We start from the raw sequence: 6,689 nt of genomic DNA, 5'->3' as shown, positions 1-6,689 counted from the left end.
TCACCCAGATCGGTGTCTTCGGTAGAGAGGCAAACAGGCAATTGTCATTAGCTCCCCGACGTGGGGAGACTGAACCTCGACACGGTGGGAACAGTGGGGAACGGCCATCCGTGTGCTGAGTAAACACCTCCGCGCTCCTGACAGCGTGTGTCGTCCAGCGTGTGTGACTCCTCTGTGTGTTCAGGTGAGTGACACTGTAGGGTGTCCATCCCGACGGGCAGCCTCGGGGCGCGTGGAGAGCCTTGCTCTCAGAGGTCAAGCTCCAGGAGAAGGGAATGTGGCTCATAGGCGCTCTTAGGCCGCGATGGCCGGCCGTGTGGCAGGGAGGCACTTAGAGATGAGAGTTTGGTCACCTTGGTCAGCGCCGGAAAGTCCCATAATCGCTGGAGCCTCGGCTATGAGGTCCTTCTGCACGGTTAGTGGGTTCAAGCCCCGCGTGGGACTCTTTGCTGGCGGTGCGGAGCCTGCTTGGGATTCCCTCTCTCTGCCCCTCCCCCAGTCGTGCTCACGCTCAATCTCTCAAACTCAATAAACTAAAACAATTTTTTAAAAAAAACCCCAAAGACAAACAAACAAAAAAACACAACCGTAGGATATTCTGATATATTGATATTCAGCTGTTTACAAAAAAATGTTTGAGCTATGATTCGCCTCCCAAAAGGTTCACCCTTTTAATGCGTGCAGCTCAGGGGCCTTAGTATACTCACAGAGCTGTGCACGCAACCACATGCTTCGAGAACGTTTTCATCACCCCAGAAAGAAACCCTGACCTCATCAGTCGCCACGCCCATCCTCCCATCCGTGGCCCCAGACCCACCAATCTGCTTTCAGTCTCCAAGCATTTGTCTGGCCTAGAGATTTCGTAGAAACGGAATCATAAAATGAGTGGCCTCTGATGTCTGGGTGCTTTCTTTCACTCGGCATAACGGTTTTCAAGGTTCATCCACATCGTAGCACGTATCAGGACTGCATTTCTTTTCTTTCTTTTTTTTTAAATTTTTTTAATGTTTATTTATTTTTTTAACGTTTATTTATTTTTGAGACAGAGAGAGACAGAGCATGAACGGGGGAGGGGCAGAGAGAGAGGGAGACACAGAATCGGAAACAGGCTCCAGGCTCCGAGCCGTCAGCCCAGAGCCCGACGCGGGGCTCGAACTCACGGACCGCGAGATCGTGACCTGAGCCGAAGTCGGACGCTCAACCGGCTGAGCCCCCCAGGAGCCCCGGGACTGTGGTTTTTTGTTTTTGTTTTTGGTTTTTTGTTTTTTTTTTTTTTTTTTTTTTTTTATGGTCAAATCAGTTTCACTGAATGGGATATGCTTCTCCATTTTCAGCAGTTGACGGACATTTGGGTTGTTTCCATTTCTGGGCTGTTAGGCACGAGGCTGCTGGGCGCATTCGTGTCCGTGTGACTTTTGTCAACAGACGCTCCGGTGTCTACCTAGCAGTGGCATTGCTGAGTCGTGCGGTGGCTCTAGGGGGGACTCTGGATGAACCCCCAGTCTGCTCTCCGAAGGGCTGCACCGTTTTGCCTTCCGGCCAGCGGTACAGGGATTTCTCCACACCCTCCCCGACGTTTGTCGCTGTCTTTATTATTACGACCACCCTAGCGGGCGTGCCGTGCCGTGGCGGCTGAGCTCCTGGCTTCCCCCTTGGCCCCTCTCCAGCCTCACATCCTCTCCTCGGCTGCCCGCGGCGCTGGGGACACAGACAGCGCCCAGAGCGACGACGACACAGTACGTCACGGTGAGCGCACGGGGCTTCGCCTCTAGGTCTAAGCTCTTGGAGCTTCACTGATGGGCCGGTGGCCTCACGGAGGCCACATCCCGGTAGAATTGAAACCGCTTTGTGAGCGGCAGAAAGAGGGACAGCTGGGGAGGAAGAGAGAAAAGAGGAAATGCCTTAGAGCCGCCACCTGGAGACTCAGAGCCCGGAGCCCGCGGGAGAGTGTGCCGTCCCCTGCCGGGGGTGAAGACCGAAGACAAAAGGGAAGGGAGGGTACAAAACAACGCTGTCCCTGCTGTCCCTCCTTTGCTACATTCCGCCCCTGAATTCCCAGCTCAGAAGACTTTTATTTACCGAAAACACGTTCAGGATCCACGGCCTTAGACACTTGGTTCGTGTGTCCTCTTGCGAGCATTCTGAGACCCCCTCGGAGCAAATGTTGACCGATGGCTCTGCTGTCCCTCGGGAGCTCTTCTCTCCGGGAATACCCTCTCTTTCCAGGTAGGTGGGTGTTTGGAGTGAGCGCCTCTTCGGGAAAGCTCAGGAACAATCCATGTGCATGCAATCGTTTCTAACTAGAAACTTATATTTGGGCAAAGGTTCGTCCAGAGCAGGGGTGAAAAGGAATAAATGCACGTGGGACTCACAGGGAAAGCCCCGTGCGAGCATCTGAACTTACCTCCGAAAAGGTTGAGTGAATTTCGCCAGTTTCTTTTGGCTTACACCGATTAAAAAAAAAAAAAAAATAACCTTTTAATTATAATTTTTACTTATTTTTTTTAGAGTTTATTTATTTTGAGAGAGACAGAGAGAGTGCTAGCAGAGGAAGGGCAGAGAGAGAGAGAGAGGGAGGGAGGGAGGGAGGGAGAATCTGAATCAGGCTCCACACTGTCAGCACAGAGCACTTGAACTCACAGACTGTGAGAATGACCTGAGCCGAAACGCCCAGACGCCCCTTTAGTAATTAAAAAAAATTTTTTTTAATGTTTTATTTATTTTTGACAGAGAGAGAGAGAGAGAGAGAGAGAGAGAGAGAGAGAGAGAGCATGTGCGAGGGAGGGGCAGAGAGAGAGGGAGACCCAGAATCCGAAGCAGCTCCAGGCTCCGAGCTGCCGGCACAGAACCCGACGCGGGGCTCGAACTCACGAACCGGGAGATCATGACCCGAGCCGAAGCCGGACGCTCAACCGACCGAGCCCCTCCCAGGCGCCCTGCTCATAGAGATTTTATAAACGTTGTAGGATACACATGTATTAGTTCTGTAACAAGAAAAAAAAAAGCGAGACGTTGGTTTCGGGTGTGAGAGTCCTCGTGGGAGGCGCATCTCCTCCCCATACGGCATTCCAGGACGTTCTCAAGGCTGCCCTACCCCAGGCACCTGTATGTAATTCTCCACCCACGTGTAATTCTCTCCCTCCACGTGACGGACAGACATGCCTGGACTTGACCCCCGTGGACTTGATGGGACGTGGCGGGGGGTGGGGTCCCTCACTTCCTCGCCCCTCGGGCAGGAAAATTCGGAGGTGTGTCCGAGGTTGTCTCCCAGGGTCCCCCGCAGGGCCGGGCCCCAGCCGCGGTCCCCACCGAGGTGGTTTTTGTGTCTGATGGAGACCCGCTTCCACCAGGTGGAAGGGGTGGGGGGCTCTCCGGGGCCTCTTTTATGGGGGGGCACTAATCCCATTCATGAGGGCTCCTCCCTTGGGACCTAATCGCCCCCCAGGGCCCCACCTCCTTGGGCGTTAGGTTTGCAGCGGAAGAATTTGGGAAGGGGACACAGACGTTCAGACCATAGCGGAGTCCAGCTGAAAGGGACCCGCAAGGATTTGAGAGAGAGCCTAGCGGGCCTGGTGGTGCACAGGAGGAAAACAGAAATCCGGACAGAATCCTCAACCCCTTAGTCAAGCGGAACTAAGCTGCGAAGGGTTACGCTGCCCGGGTGTAGACGGGTAACAGCCCAGGAATCCTCACGGTGTAATGAAGTGGGTTTTTGCACGCTCAGCCGCCGACCCGAGAGTGGCCGTGTGGACGCGTCACAGAGGAGAGGCCGGGCCTGGGCGCGTCTGACAATCAGTCAAGCGGTGTCGCTGGCTTTGAGGTGGCCCCTATCTATCTCCACTTCCTTCTCACTCGTACCCCGATTTTCCGTGCATGTCTTACGGGCACCTCAAAATCGGTAAGTCCCAAACCCAATCCACGGCGCTCCTCGCTGAACTTGGCCTCGTTTCGGCATTCCATAGCTCAAGGGGCGCCAGCACCCGCAGGAGGGCGAGAGCTGAACACGAAGGCCCCTGTCTGGCTCCCTCTTCTCCCTTCCCCTGCAGTCCCCGCCCAGGTCCGGCCATTTGACCTCCTCAGTTTCTGTTGAGTCCGTCCGTTCCCCTGCATATCCACCACTGACTACCCCGTCCACGTCCCTGCCATCTGGATTTCCAGAATCGTCTCCCGTGTCACTCTAGAACTCCTGGGGTTGGGGGGAGACCCTCCCGACTCCCACAGACTCTGCTCCTTCCTTGGGAAGAGCTTCTGGCCATGCCTCCAACCCACCCCAAGACCCCCATAACCTCCCACAGTGCCCTTTCAGCAGTCAATCGTGGCTGTGACGTCCAACATTTGTAAACGTGTTTTATTTTGACAAGAGAAATTGAGAGGAATTCAGAGACCATATCAGGAACCTATACGGTCACGAGCCAGAATGTACAGTGTTCACAAATGTTTCTTTCAAATGTTTCCCTTCTCTTCGCGGATGAACCAGACTCAAAACGGATATGGTTATAATCCACTTTGAACACCGTTCCCCTCCCCCATCCTACTCTTTTCCCTTGTCAGAGAAACTGTGATCAAGAATCTCATTGTGTTTCTCTGCCATTCATATTTTTATGCTTTTATTATACAATGTGTGGGTTTTTTTTTTAATTATTATTTTTTTTTAATTTTTTTTTCAACGTTTATTTATTTTTGGGACAGAGAGAGACAGAGCATGAACGGGGGAGGGGCAGAGAGAGAGGGAGACACAGAATCGGAAACAGGCTCCAGGCTCTGAGCCGTCAGCCCAGAGCCCGACGCGGGGCTCGAACTCACGGACCGCGAGATCGTGACCTGGCTGAAGTCGGACGCTCAACCGACTGCGCCACCCAGGCGCCCCTTAATTATTATTTTAGAGAGAGAGAGTGTGTGCATGGGGAAGAGGGACAGAGGGAGGGAGAGAATGTTCAGCAGGCTCCACACTCAGCGTGGAGCTCGACATGGGGCTCGATCCCACGACCTGGGGATCGTGAGCCAAAATCAAGAGTTGAACGCTCAGCCGACTGAGCCACCCAGGCGCCCCCAACGTGTGTTTATAAAAATGAGCGGTGATGTTCCTGTTGGGTTTTTAGATTATGTGAATGACGCTCTATCATCAACGTAGAATCTCACACCTACTTGTATTACTATTTGCTGAATGTTCCTCTCTCCCACTTGCTCGTGAACCCCGTGAGAACAGAGTGGGTTTTCTCACTGTCAAGTCTGTAAACCTGCCACAGTGCCTTAACACACTCTCCAGGCACCTAAGCGGCTCGGTCGGCCAGGGGTCTGACTTCGGCTCAGGCCATGATCCCACGCTTCGTGGGTTGGGATTAAAAATCCTGCTGAAAGTTGGCCGCTCCATCCCCAGCGGCCCAAACCGAATCGCACGCGTTTTTCTGGCAACTGCTTCGATTTCGTTCGGGCCGAGGCCGTGCTGGTTCTTGCGGTGGGTGCAGGGGGGAAGCACTGGGGGGGGGGGGGTTTCAGCCCGTGTCGCCGTGGAGAAAGCGGAACGAGAGGAACCAGCTCCTCTTCCCACCTGCTGCTGCTGTGTTCCTCCAATACCGGAGCAGACCTGAGCAGAGCGCGTGATTCTTGGGGGCTGGCGTCCCCACTGCTGGTCTACTCCCGCCAGAGTTGGCGGGGGGGAGGGGGGGATGGAAATGAGGAAGTGGTAAGAGTGTCACCTTTGGAGTCAGATGGGCGTGGGTTCTTTCCTGGCGCCGTCTCTTCCCGGCGGTCTGTCCCCTGAGCGTCAGTTTCTTCTCTGTAACGCGAGGAGAAAGATCCCGTTTCACGAAGCAGCATGGAGCGCGGCGTCCGGAACGTGATCGGGCCCCTTCATCTGAAGGTGGAAAGAGTAAAAGCTGAGACTGGGGGCTCTGCCCGGGGGGACTTAGGATGCGGCGTATGACACGCAGGGGACACGCAGGCGGCCGCAGGGGTCCCACCCGCATCTGGTGGCCCCCAGAGGCCTGCCACGGTGACCCTATTCAGTAACCAGCAGGATGGTTCGGTGTTTGGGAGTGGCTCCCGTGGTTACTCACCGTGTCCCCGCGCCGGCCTCGTGTCCGTCCCACGCGCTGTTACTCACGCGTGGCAGGAGAGAGCGCGGTCTGCACTTTCAGAGAAACGTGCGGGCCGTGGCCTCCGGGGGCACACGGAGCTCCAAAGCTCCCAGTGTGGCTGGTTAGACCCTGTCCTGAGTGGAGAGGGCTGCTGCCGTCGGCCCGTCGGGGATTTGTTTTCCCACGTTTGCAAGGCTAGCAGCGGAGAGAGCAGCGCTGCGAGCTGACTCCACCTCTAGCTCCGCCTCCACCTCCACCCCCACGGTGTGTAACTTTAGGCTGGATAAACACGGCCAAAGGAAGCATACATTATTCAGGGAATGTGAGCATGTAGGTCCCACGCCCACAGCAAGTATCGGGCCCGCTCCAAAGAGGCTGTTGTGCACGGAGACTTGTGTCTTGCTCCAGATGCTACGAAGCTAGCAGCGATCGGAGCAAGAGGCTCAAGCGACGCATCTGGGGGTTCTCCTCCCAGGGCGGCAGGAAAGAATTTCGGTGGGCAGAGTTCAAGCCGATGACTTCTCCACCCAACCTCCCCTTCTAGCCCTTCCAAGCTGGTTTCACAAGGTCTTAAATAAGTCACCCCGTTGTGGGTGGGGCAGTACCTTCTGG

This window comes from Lynx canadensis, chromosome F1 (assembly GCF_007474595.2).
Source record: "Lynx canadensis isolate LIC74 chromosome F1, mLynCan4.pri.v2, whole genome shotgun sequence".
Lineage (NCBI taxonomy): Eukaryota > Metazoa > Chordata > Mammalia > Carnivora > Felidae > Lynx > Lynx canadensis.
Note: the sequence above shows the minus strand (reverse complement) of the source record.